We start from the raw sequence: 13,925 nt of genomic DNA on the forward strand, positions 1-13,925 counted from the left end.
AATATATTATAATATTACTAAACAGTCTAGCCTGGAAAAGAAAAAGAGAAGGAAAAAAAAAAAAGCTAATATGATCTGGCCACAGGGCATTTGCTTCTTGTGATAAGACGGCAGCAAGGATGGCCGTGGAGTGAACTGCTCTGATTTGAGAAAAAGAGCGGCAACACCGTCTACAGTTCTTCTGACATTGGGTTACCAGCTTGAAGCTCAGACAGGAACTCCCAGGTCTCAAATTATGGCAAACCTGATCATCTAAGAGGGATAATACAGCACACAATCACAGATAGAAGATGCATATGGGGACACAGTTATTGACATACGAAGGAAACATGCAAGACATGTCACTGACACAGAAGATATGCACACGGCTCACACACAAACTGACCATGAGAATACAGACAAACACAAACGCTGTCACAGAATGGATGCCTACAGAGGAGACACAGAGTAAAACACACAAAAAGGCACACAATATATTCAAGACACAGTGAACATGAGCAGTCACAGTAGACAATACACATACACATAACCACTGCCCCACAGAGGACAGACAAAGACAAAACTTAGACAATGAGAAACGCGCCCAGGATACGTAACATTCAAGGCACATATGAAATATTGGTACACAGAGAATACACAATATTTAAGATAGATGATAACAAGAGTTACATGAACACACATACCAGTGCCATATACATGCTGCCTCACAGAGGAAACGCATAGATAAGACCTACAAGAACATAAATATATAGGGGGGATACAAAATATTTAGGACACACATTAGATTGATAAGACCAAAAGACATGAGCACTGTCACAAAGAGATGCACAATCTGTTTCTTCATGCAGCAGTTTTGCTGGGTAGGTAAGCAAGTGTGTTTGGCACCTCACGTCAGGCGTGGTTTCCAGGGGGTGCTTTTTATTCTAACTTAAATGTTGCCTGTGAGGCAAAAATAATTTAAAAGAAAAATCCATTCCTTTACTTGAGAGTTTTACTTGGAAGGTGCGCAAGTATGCCCAGTACTTCAGTAAGTCAGTTACTTCATATATTTTATGTGCTAGATTACTACTGCTTGATGTGCATTATTCACTTTGCCTCTTACATCATGCCTTAACGCCTTTATTCGTTTTACATTTTTACATTTGTACGACCCCTTTATCCAAGGCAACTTACAACATTTGAGATACGATTCTTTGTTTGTTTTCCAATTGGAGCATAGACTGGTAAGGGGACGTGGTCACAGTGTTGTACCCACAACCTCAGGTTGTGAAGTCCAAAGCCGTAACCACTATGCCACACTGCCTGCTTGCTCATGTGGAGTGAGCTCTGTACAAGGGAACGTATTCCATATGAGCGCGCACTGAAGTGAACGTCAGCGCAGAAGACATTCTTTTGTATTAAGTCAACATGGCTCCTGCCGGCAATGAGCACAGCTCTCATCAGTCAGTCAGTCAGTCAGTCAGTCAGTCAGTCAGTCAGTCAGTCAGGAATCACACCTCAACAATAAATTCTGGAAGAAGCGATAGATTTTTCTTAATAACACCTCTACTACTTTTGAGTTCATGTCCCCTGCCCTAGGTAACTCTATGGAATTAGCTGATGTCTCTGTGATATATGACTCTAAAATAAGCACTTATTATGTGTGATAGGGGCTTGACTAGGATTAGGATAGCACAAAGAGAAATGGACACCACTACACAGAGGAAAAACGATGCTCAGGACATGAATACACTGCAATGACTGCATACAGAGAAGATGTACACACACTTTCTCACGGAGGATATATAATGTATACATAAGGCACAGCCTCAAATAACAAGCAGAGAACGTACAATATACATAAGGACATTAATGACAAGATATACATGAACACACCTAGAAAAGATACAAGCCCCAACACTTTTACACTGCAGACATACACAGAGGACAAAGGTGTACAATGTTGTCTATGTGTCTCCTTTTTACAAGACACAATGGATATACACTTTTCAGGACCCACAAAAGGTACACAGAGGAGCCATAAGGACAAGATGCATATTTGTACAATGTCTTAATGAGGATACACACAGAGAGGGCAAGTATGGACCCAAAGAGCAGACACTCAAGCACAAGCACCAATATAAACTAAGTATGCATACAAACTCACACCAGGAGATACACGTCTATGACACACAAAGAGGTTTGCATCCTCCCTGCACATGAAGGATTTTAAAATTCACACAGAGTGAGCACACAAGAAACAAAAACACATGTAGAATTTACACACACAGAAGACACACACACACACACACAGAAACAGATCATCTGTATACCCAGCAGACAGGACAGACACTCGGGGCACGGCTCTTTAGCACAAAGCCCTGAAAGGTCACTTTTGTTACAGCTGCAGCAATCGTGCGTCTCCGATTACTGGGCTCGGCCTGACATTTCAAGGCGCCTTTTGTCATTGTGATCAGGGGCCCCAAGAGTTCACACAATAGGTGATGAAGCAGGCCTGGCCAGGGTCTTGACTCTTTTGTCAGAGCTCGGAGCAAACATAAGCGCTGGCTCAGCGAAGCTGTCCTGAATGTGAGCATTTAATGAACTCTCTTCTCTCTGTTAAATCTTTCACTGACCATAATACCTTTTTAAAGAGCTCCATTTCGTTTTATGACCAATTCAGCTTGCCTTGATTACACTGCGATGCAGTAATTAGTGCAAAGAGGTGGGCGCCTGTGAAGCAGACGTTACTGTCGTTTATGGGACAAATCGACAATGCATTTTTTATTCAATGGAAATGAAGCAATGAGCGTTTCAGCAGGCCAAAACTCAAACAATGTCAATTATAAGGAGCTCAGGGGTGCCAAGGAGTTACCATTCTGCAAGACTCAGTTTGGGGGCTTTTCAGGAGAAACCAAATATAGAAAACTGAGAAATGTTTCCTTTCCTCCGAGTGTTTGACACCCATCTGAGTTTTTAATATTCACCAAGGCAGTGCTTTGTCTACGAAAAATATCATGACCCACAGGACAGTGAATGGCAACGTGAATTGATTCATTCATCCAGTTACTTCCATTCTGAGTCTTTCGTAAAGGCCATCATAACTAATTAGAAAAAAATAACAAAATAAGAACAATATTCAAAATTCTATAGTGTTAAACAGTATATATAATGGGGGTTTTGGGATACTTGGCGATACTACATGGGCCTTATGTGAGTGCGGATATCTGTGATGTGCTAGTGCCTGCCTTGTGCTCGATGCGGCTGGGATAGGCCAGCACAACCATGAATTAGATAAAGTGGGTCTGAGAATGGCATGTTATTACATCTAGAGGTAAGAAGCAGGTCAACCGATTTGTGATTTCTGTTAAATCAAATTAATCTCAATATTTTCACTCATTCTTGTTTAAAATAGTGCTGGAGAGTGGTGACGTGTTGGATGCTGGTCACATATTGCAAGGAAGAATTTCACTGTACCCTGTACATAAGACAACAGTACTACAATTACTACTTCTAATGTCATTCAAATTCCATGTTGACCTTTGGCCTAGCCCTATAATCACCTCCAGGATCAGCTGCAGCCCTACTTTTGCTCCAGGCTAAAACTATTTCCAGTGGCGCAAAGCGTCTCTGTGTACAGGTAACACTACTCAGACAGCACACACTTTACCTGGCACTGTGTATCCTTTAGCAGCCAGCTCATCTTCCATCCCTGGTCTTCCCCCTTCCCTCTCTCTCTATAGAGATGGTCAGGTGGCCTTGCTCTCTGCACACAACATACTTCCAACATGTCTACAAGTGTCATCACTTGCTGTGTTGCCTGCTCTAGGGCTTTTCTGGGGCATCAATAGGCAATACAGGGCTCACAGTTTCCTAGTTGTTCAAAATAGGACACAATGGCATGAGTAGAACCTTTTGAGAAGCTGCAAGGCTATTTCATACCCCATATAGTGAGAACTGGGCAAGCAGATGTGCTGTGAACATTTTGTAGTTCGGACCGAACAGTACCAGGATGAGTGATTAAGACACAGGCAAATACTTTTTCTAAAACAACAGTGCAATACATTTGCAAGAGTGCAAGTAAATCAGTGTCCTACACACTATAAAACACAATTCTTCTGCAATGACACACACAAGAATGAAAAAGAGCCAAAAACAAAGCTAGTGACTATATATACTGTACTTTATAGTGCACTCCCAAAAACCAAACAATGCCAAGGAAATACATACAAAAAGGCAATTTTCCTCTATTAATGACACACTCCAGGAAGAGAATCCATTAAAAAAGAATGAAGTCAAAATATTTACAAAGAAAAGGTTTATTTATAAAGATATTGCAACACCAAAACCAATACCAGGAAATACCTACACTAAAACTAATACTGCGAGAGTGAAAATAAAGAACAAGCTAAATACTCCTTCAACTAAACTATGCGACTCTTCAATTCCACCAGAGGGGGTAAACGTTGAACATTATTCAAGTAATTGTCTGTTTTTTACCTGCATTTTTTATTACTCTTTAATTTAATATTTTTTGCTGCTGGAGTATGTGAATTTCCCCCTGGGATTAATAAAGTATGTATGTATGTATGTATGTATGTATGTATGTATGTATGTATGTATGTATGTATCTATCTATCTATCTATCTATCTATCTATCTATCTATCTATCTATCTATCTATCTATCTAACACACATGCTCAGCAGTTGGACTCTTACTCACTCTGAGGGTCAAAAGATGACATGGTGGCCATAAACTCATTTTATATGGAGTCACAGAATCAGCAGGCCAATCCTGTACCACGTCTACATTCCCCCATCCAATAACAGAAGGTACAAGTTTGCAGAGAAGATGAAGGGGGTGGGAGTTAATATATATATTTTCTTACTGAATCAGTTACACAAAATTGACTACACAGCATCAAGCAGCCACTTGCTAAACGCGTCTTCTTCGAGATTCGCTGAACTTTGCTCTTCTAACTTCGCTTCTACAGATGACCTTCATTTACACAAGCCAGCATGCCCCATTTTTCTGTATGATCGCTGTGTTGAAACAGGGGACGTGGTGTGCTAGACTGTCCCACTCACCAGAGCATTAACAGCAAATATCAACATAAAAACAGGTATCTGCAATTTTTCTTTTTTCCACAATGTTACTAAATTTCTATCAAATTTGTCAAGGCATTTTTGAAATTTTGGGGTATTTTCTTTTGCAGGTTTTTCTTAACTACTAAATATTGTTATATATCGAAATGGTCTTTCTTAGTGGATACCTATTGACCTAGACATACCATCCTACCAAATTTCAGCTTTTTAGGTAAACAAAAATTTATATATTTATTACAATACAATGTGCAACTAAGTAAAAACTAAAAAAGAATGACAACTAAAGCTGGCCAATGGCAAATATCATCCAAGATGTCCTGCAGCCACGGCAGTGTCAACCATCCTTACATCCATTTTCTGACCAGATTTTTCAAATTTTGATAAAAAACATTTCTTTCATAGACCATTCTTCACAAATGTGGTGTCTACTGTCTCAACAAAAATCAGAAATGAACAGACTGAAAAGGTTAATTATAGGAAGGCAGCCTCTTTGAGTGCTTGGAATTGGATATCACAAGCAGGCTGTGGTGTGAACAAATCAATAATTAAAACTGACCATAAGTCAGTTTGGCAGTGCAACGTCACATCCGGTATAACAACACCCTAAAATATCACATAAAAAATATCTTTCTGCCTAAAATTCTAATTACTTAAATATTAATTTTAAATCAGTACATTGAGTGCAACGTAAGCCCTATAAGAACTAAACTGTGTAACTGCCAAGAGATCCATATTACTATCTCTATTATTTAAATGCTCCTGTCACACTCTCCCATGTGTCCCCTCCTTCTAATCCTTCCTCAGTCCTCACTATTGTTATTCCTCTGTCACCCCATACAGTAACTTTCTTCTCCTATTCCTCTGTATGCTTACCTACATTTGTATGCTGAGGACTGTCATCTCCTATGTTGGCACAGGCCTCATGTTGTAAAGTCCACAGCTCTTTTTCCTGCCAACATTTAGAAGTCTTTCTCCAACTTCTTAAGCTCTCAGCATCTGAATTAATAGCTTATCTGTCTCCAATATTAGGAAATGGGCTGCCAGTAGACAGTGACATGAAACTCTTTGTTGGCTCTATCCTTTAACGTGATACTTCTATCTCTATTTATGGGTTGCCATCCTCTCTTGTGACTGTCCTGCCACTGAAGTGATTGTTCTGTTTAAGATCTTCCTCAAAGGGTTAGGCTGGAGTGGAGGAAGGGCATACTGTATGGGTAACTTTTTTTTTCTTATATTTGTTGATTTCATTGAAAATATGATCAAAGCACTGTCCGTGCATGTATTGAGCATGTAAGGTTGTGCAAATATGACTGCCAGTGGAGATGTGTGCCATAATCAAATGACTGAACTCACACCATGTTCTCCGCAATTCTGGTCATGCAGGCAAAAAAAAAACACAAAAACTTACAGGCCTGAGTATGCCCACCAATGAAGGATTCTGGGGAAAAATGGCCCTGGAAGGCACAATCTACCTCTAAGGTAGGATAAACGGCAATCATTATTCAATGATTTTGATTAATCAACTTCATCCAACCACTCAGTAACTCTTCTGAATGACCCCTTCCTCTAACTATTGTTATGAACACCATCCATCCATCGATTATCCAACCTGCTATATCCTAACTACAGGGTCACGGGAGTCTGCTGGAGCCAATCCCAGCCAACACAGGGCGCATGGCAGGAAACAAACCCCAGGCAGGTTGCCAGCCCACCGCAGTCAAAATTGTTTCAGCAGGCAAAATGGATGACTGAGAAATGGGAGTAGAAACAAGGAGCTGCCAGATATTTAGTCTTTTAACACCATGGAGACAGGAAACCATAATCAGAACTATTAACCAAATACAAAAAAAAAACCACAAAATGAAAGTCTAAGTTAAATAAATAAGCAAAACATCCTTAACACTAATTGGGATTCTTACTTCTAACTATAACTGCATGGAAATCTAATATTACAAGAATGTTAAGAACTACTTTAAGCAGTAGCCAAAAGTGAGAAACAAATGTGTATGAGAGATGATCAAAGTGTGTACTTTAAAACATTGTGGCAATGTATTGTTTGGACATACTGTGGAACCTCGGTTCACAACCATAATTCGTTCCAAAACTCTGGTCGGAAACCGATTTGGTCGTGAACCCAAGAAATTTCCCCCCATAGGATTGTATGTAAATACAATTAATCCGTTCCAGACGGTACGAACTGAATGAAAATTTTTTTTTTTTTTTTTTAAAGATTTTTAAGCACAAATATAGTTAATTACACCACAGAATGCACATCATAATAGTAAACTAAATGTAAAAACATTGAATAATACTGAGAAAACCTTGAACAACAGAGAAAACTAACATTGCAGCAGTTCTCGCTATAGCCTTACAACCCGATCGCTGTATAAACGCTTTTTTTTTTTTAATGAGTTTTAAGCACAGGGGGGAAAAAGGAACATTTGAGCAAATCCGAACTTTATTTAAAAACCAACCACAAGCAACCAAGAAAGTAACATTGCAGCAGTTCGCACTATAGCCTTACAACCCGATCGCAGGGAAAAAAAATGAACATTTGAAAAATCTATAACTTAATAAGCAACCAAGAAAAGTAACATTGCAACAATTCACGCTACGAACCGAAAAATTAACATTTGAAAAATCCGGAATACAAAAACTAACCATAAACCACCAAGAAAACTAACCTTGCATGAGTCGAGTTCTGGCATGAAGTGAGGAGGAACTGGGTGGAGAGGAGGTTACAGTGCTTAGAAGCCATAGTTAACTGCAAAAGCACACGAAATACTGTAGAGCACAAAGAGTTCACAGGTAAAGCACACACGTCTGACTGAGAACAATGAACAGGGAGAGGCTGAACACATGCTTAAATGCAGTAATCGGCGCGTACGAACCAGAAGGGAAATGAAATGGAGCACAAAGAGTTCACAGCGAAAGCACGCACGTCTGACCGAGAACAATGTAACACGTGCGGAAATCATCGGCACACACAAACCGAAAGGGAAACTGGCTTGTTCGTATACCGAGTGTCTGGTCGTGAACCGAGGCAAAAGTTTGGTGAACTTTTTGGTCGTAAACCGATTTGTACGTGTACCGAGACGTTCGTGAACCGAGGTTCCACTGTATAAGTAAGAATTTCACTGAACTCTACACACGTGAAATACAATCATTGCTATTAGTGTCCTTTAACAATACAATACTGTGCGCTGCCATTCTAAATATAGTGACTAAATGATGTCACACACTAGCACAATGTTTGATCACATGACTTACAGCAGAATAACATGCTGTGACAGAACTGCGATGATCTCTGCTATCCAAGATTCGGTTATAATGATTTCACTATGATAATATTAAAATAAACAATGTCAAAAAAATGTTCCAAACCTTTCACGTTTCACAACTACGTGTACTTGTTGACTTGATCATTTGACAGGTATGTATACAATCATAAATGACCAAAATCCTGGAAAGATGTTTAGGAGAACCTTACAGACAGAGGTAGAAAAGCTTTGTTTTTACAGTGTCTGTACCTAAAGAGACCGTTACAAAAGGCACAATCTAATTCAAAATAACCAAATATCAAAGAACAACAGAGGATAAAAGAGGCACGAGTTAAAGGACTGAGTGCTACATTTTTCATGTAGAGTTTCTGATGTTACAGTATGGTGCCACTGGCTGCGCAGGTGGCACATGGTGGCCCAACTGCTTATTAATGGCTTTGCTGTCTTACTTTTCACTAACAATACCCTATATCTAAAATAAGACAGTACCTCTGTTGAACGAATAGAAGGTATTTGCTAGTATTTATGTTTATTACTATTGTAGTGGTCAACAAAGAAAGATTTATTTTTAATATGAACAATGCTAGAAGGTAACCAGAATAAAGACTTATGGTCAATATACTCGCCAGCCTCGAACAAGCGGCAGTTGTGTTACTTGAAAGAAGCTCATACTTGGCACCTCCTTCTAAGATCAGAGCTACAGGACGATACAATCTGAATTACTGCAGCAGTGCCCTTCCCTTTCGGAGCCCCGGCCTCAGTGGCAGGTGTCGTCTGAATTTTAAGGAGCATGACCTCATTTGCATCTCAGTCTCTGCCTTTTGCAATGCTTGCTGAAGTTTAATTAAGGCACAGGCTGCTTAATCCCTTTTGAACGGAGGAGCCAAGACACACACCAGGGGAAGATTTAAACAGTCGCTGTCAGCTCGCAGGACGACAGGAGGTGGGATTTTCCAGGTTCTGGGATCTCAAAAAGGAAGGCAAACACAGATTCTCCTTCTTTTACAGCCCCTCACGCCTGTAGTGTAAATGTTACTTTGGAGAAAGAGGCAGGAGAAGCATATCAGCAAGTGCGTGACCCTGCAAGCCTCTTTAATTCTTGGTGGACAATCCTAACAAGCACCAAATTCAAGATTCAGGGCAGAGTCCAGCTATAAAGCATACCTTGAGGATCTGCTTTGGTTTGAGAAGTACATAGCAATGAAGTTTGGGTTACTCCCTTTGAAAGGCATAGTACAGGATGAGAGAAACAGAAAAAAATAAGCAATGTTATCACCCATTTTGAGGTAAAGAAGACACAATTGTCTTGTTTTTGAGAATACAAAAGCTGAGCAAAACAACCAGTGTGGAGCTGCATGTCAACAGCCAAATGAAACGGATTTGATCTGGCAGGCAAAAGGGTCTGCTAGCTAAAGGAATCAAATCTCACTGCTGGCTCAGTGACTGAACCAACCATCCAGTCTGTGTTCACTTGACTACTACAAATATGGTCTTCTCTCCTTTGTTGCATCATCTGATGTTTCTTCCTTATGCGAGTCATACTGTGCATAGACAGGGTTTTGAAACAGAAAAGCGCTATAAAAAGCATATGTGGATCATATAATTTGAAAAGATAATGTCTGCCTTTTGCTTTAAGGGTGAGCAACTAAACTACTCTACATATCGGTATAAACATACATCGCTCAAATGATACATGAAAATGTGTATGAAATCATACACTGAAAGGCATACTATGATTTGAATTGAATATATACAAGTATACAGTGTATATATACGTAATGTGTGTATACAGTGAAGAGCCTAAACATTCCAACACCTGTATTATATGCTGTTGCTCCGTGTAAAGGCTGAAACAGCTCCAACTCCTGTAATTTGTGATGTGGAGCTGCCATGGATCAGACTTCTTGTTTCAACACATCCTACAGATGTTCAATTGGTTTGAGGTCTGGGGAATTTGGAGGCCAATGCAACACCCTGAACTCTTCACCATGTTCCTCAAACCATTCCTAAAAATGTAAGCAGTGTGGCAGGATGTATTATCCTGCAGAAAGGTGCTGGTTTGCTACAGTGGTTTGGAAGGCAGTACATATCCCATTAATATCTACATGAATGCCCCGACCCCAGTTTTCCCATTAACTCACTGCCCAAAGCATCATACTCCCTCCACTGCCTCGCCTTCATCCCTTTGTGCACCCTCACGTCATCTCGTCTCTGGGTAAATGACACACACATACCCGGCTGTCCAAACAATGCAACAGAAAACAGGATTCTATGGACATGGTGACATTTTTCTATTGAGTTAAGATCCAGTTTTAATACTCATGTGCTCAATGTAGGTGCTTTCAATGGTGGATGGGTTTTTGCATTTTTGCTGACTGGCCTGTGACTATATAGTTCCATACACAGCGGAGTTCAATGTACTGTGTTGTGACATATTACGCCAATAACCACCATTAAAATTATCTTTGATCTCTGCCACAGTAGCCTTTCTGTTGGTTTGTACAAGACCAGAGAGTGTTTGTTGACCTTTTGCATCAATGAGTTTTGGCAGCCTAACACCCTGTTAGCGGTTTGTGGTTCTTTAATTTATGGGACCCCTGTAGGTAGGTACTCACCACAACTGACCCCACCCCACAAGCCTTGCTGTTTTAGAAATGGTCTGACCCAGTCATCTGATCATAATAATTGGGCCCTTACCAATACTCTCATTGACACCCAAAATGACTTTATTGTATTTTATAAATTTGAATAAGGTAAATGGTAAAACAAACACAGCATTTTGTGCAAAGGTGCTTGGCATGAGAGGCACTGTGATGATTTAAATGATTAAATATAAGGTTTACAGGTATGACTCCCCATGTAAGTTTGCCTGCCTTCCTTCTACTGTATTGAACAAGTGTTAGTCCATGTGGTACAGTGCACATGTGTTCATGATAAAGGCACTATATAAAACACACAAGAAATCTAAGTTTAAAAAGCATAATGTTACAGAATCACATTCTGCCACCCACTCTGAGTGTATCCATTAACCTTATGACCCATAAGTTATATAAACAGGAATTTCTGCAAGCCATATGGAGGCTACCATGAAAGACACTGTATTAAACTGGGATATGCAAAATACAGCATGGCACCAGCTGTGTCAACATTTCCTTCAAGAAAATGGGTTGTTGTGTTTTTGGGCCCTGTGACCTTCACAAGGAAACCAGGCTAATGGGCCTATTGGGTAGCAAGACCTTGATTACTACTTCCCACTGACACCTGTAAACTTTTGACCAGTGGTTTCCAACCCCAGCCCTAGGGATCCCCTGAGTCTGCAGGTTTTTGTACCAACCAGTTTCATAATCAATGAGTCAATTTACCTTGGACTGATCTCATTGTTTAACTAGATGGTCTTTTTTTCTTCTCTCATTCTGCATTTAGAAAAGAACAGCAGTATGAGATGAACATTCATAATTTTTTTTTTCATATTTTTGCCACATCTTTAAGTGCTGAACTCTGTTTTGTCAGTCAGTTTCCAATTATTTCACTTTATTCTGTGGTGTTATCATTACTAATTGCATTCTAATAATAACAAAAAGTCTGAATTCGTGAAAGACACTAATTCTGGGTGTTCATAAAAAATACCATTGTTAGTTCATGTGGTAGAAGTACATAAAAAAACAAGAATAGTTGCATCAAATATCTGAAATATTTAAAGTCTAAGCATTCTCGATTGTAAGACCTTCTGATAGGGATCCATAGAGGGCTAGACTCCTAGTAAATCAAAAATAACATCATATTCATAATCGTTCACTTGGAAATAGTCTAAAATGAAGCCCCAAATGCTTATGGTTGAAATGTGTCACTTTTAACCTTCTGGCAGTGGCTCATAAAGGGCTGCAACAACAAATCAAATATCAAAAATATGATCATATTCATAACCACAAAATAGCACAAACAGACACTCAACATGCCTATACAGTGATCCCTCGCTATATCGCGCTTCCCCTTTCGCGGCTTCACTCTATCGCGGATTTTATATGTAACCATATTTAAATATATATCGCGGATTTTTTGCTGGTTCGCGGATTTCTGAGGACAATGGGTCTTTTAATTTCTGGTACATGCTTCCTCAGTTGGTTTGCCCAGTTGATTTCATACAAGGGACGCTATTGGCAGATGGCTGAGAAGCTACCCAGCTTACTTTTCTCTCTCTCTCTCTTGCGCTGACTTTTTCTGATCCTGACGTAGGGGGATTGAGCAGGGGGGCTGTTCGCACACCTAGACGATACGGTCGCTCGTCTAAAAATGCTGAAAGATTAATTTCACGTTGGCTACCTTCTGTGCAGCTGCTTCGTGAAGCGACATGCTGCACGGTGCTTCGTATACTTAAAAGCTCGAAGGGCACGTATTGATTTTTTTATCTGTCTCTCTCTCTCTATCTCTCTCTCTCTCTGCTCCTGACGGAGGGGGTGTGAGCTGCCGCCTTCAACAGCTTTGTGCCGCGGTGCTTCGCATACTTAAAAGCCAAATAGCCCTATTGATTTGTTTGCTCCTTTGAAGAGGAAGATATGTTTGCATTCTTTTAATTGTGAGACAGAACTGTCATCTCTGTCTTGTCATGGAGCACAGTTTAAACTTTTGAAAAAGAGACAAATGTTTGTTTGCAGTGTTTGAATAACGTTCCTGTCTCTCTACAACCTCCTGTGTTTCTGCGCAAATCTGTGACCCAAGCATGACAATATAAAAATAACCATATAAACATATGGTTTCTACTTCGCGGATTTTCTTATTTCGCAGGTGGCTCTGGAACGCAACCCCCGCGATGGAGGAGGGATTACTGTATTACCGATTCCAATTTCATATTGTAATCTTTTTAGTTAGTCAATAAAAGATTTCATTTTGCTTGGCTTTTCTCTACATACAAAGTTTTGTGAAAAGGAGCAACTTTGACCCCTCATTTCACATTAAGGAGTGAACCCCTGGGGGTCAGTTTATGATATGGCATTCATAACTTCATGTCCTTTCTTATCATTTTTGCTATCAACATCTATTGGCTTGCTCTTTATCATAAGGGAGTAATATTCTGCAAAAAATATGCTCCAAAAATGCCCTAAAAATTAAAGTTTTTTCAGGTCTAGAGGGCTAAAACTAAAAAAAAAAAAGCTTGACAGCTAGTATAACTAGACATCAAGACGGGTGAACGGCATATATATTTATATACAGTATATATATATATATATATATATATATATATATATATATATATATACACAGTATATATATATATATATATACACACAGTATATATACACAGTATATATACACAGTATATATACACAGTATATATATATATATATATATATATATATATATATATATATATATATATATATATATATATATATATATATATATATATATATATATATATATATATATATATACGGGGGGTTTTCTTATACTGATGAGTTAGGAGGTGCCGGACAAAAAAGCTTAACTGATTTTAAAGTGTTTGTAAGTAATTCTTGCTCACACAATTAATGACACCAGGGACAGATAACACTGAATGATGAA

At 39.3% G+C, this 13,925-nt stretch overlaps 1 protein-coding gene across 3 annotated transcripts in view; it reads right to left on the minus strand.

Moving 5' to 3' along the window:
• The window catches only part of cdkal1 (CDK5 regulatory subunit associated protein 1-like 1), an 848,634-nt gene that overhangs the window by 201,808 nt on the left and 632,901 nt on the right, over positions 1–13,925 (minus strand). The gene's annotated exons all lie outside the window — the stretch shown is intronic.

Source organism: Erpetoichthys calabaricus, chromosome 13 (assembly GCF_900747795.2).
Source record: "Erpetoichthys calabaricus chromosome 13, fErpCal1.3, whole genome shotgun sequence".
In the NCBI taxonomy this organism is placed as follows: domain Eukaryota; kingdom Metazoa; phylum Chordata; class Cladistia; order Polypteriformes; family Polypteridae; genus Erpetoichthys; species Erpetoichthys calabaricus.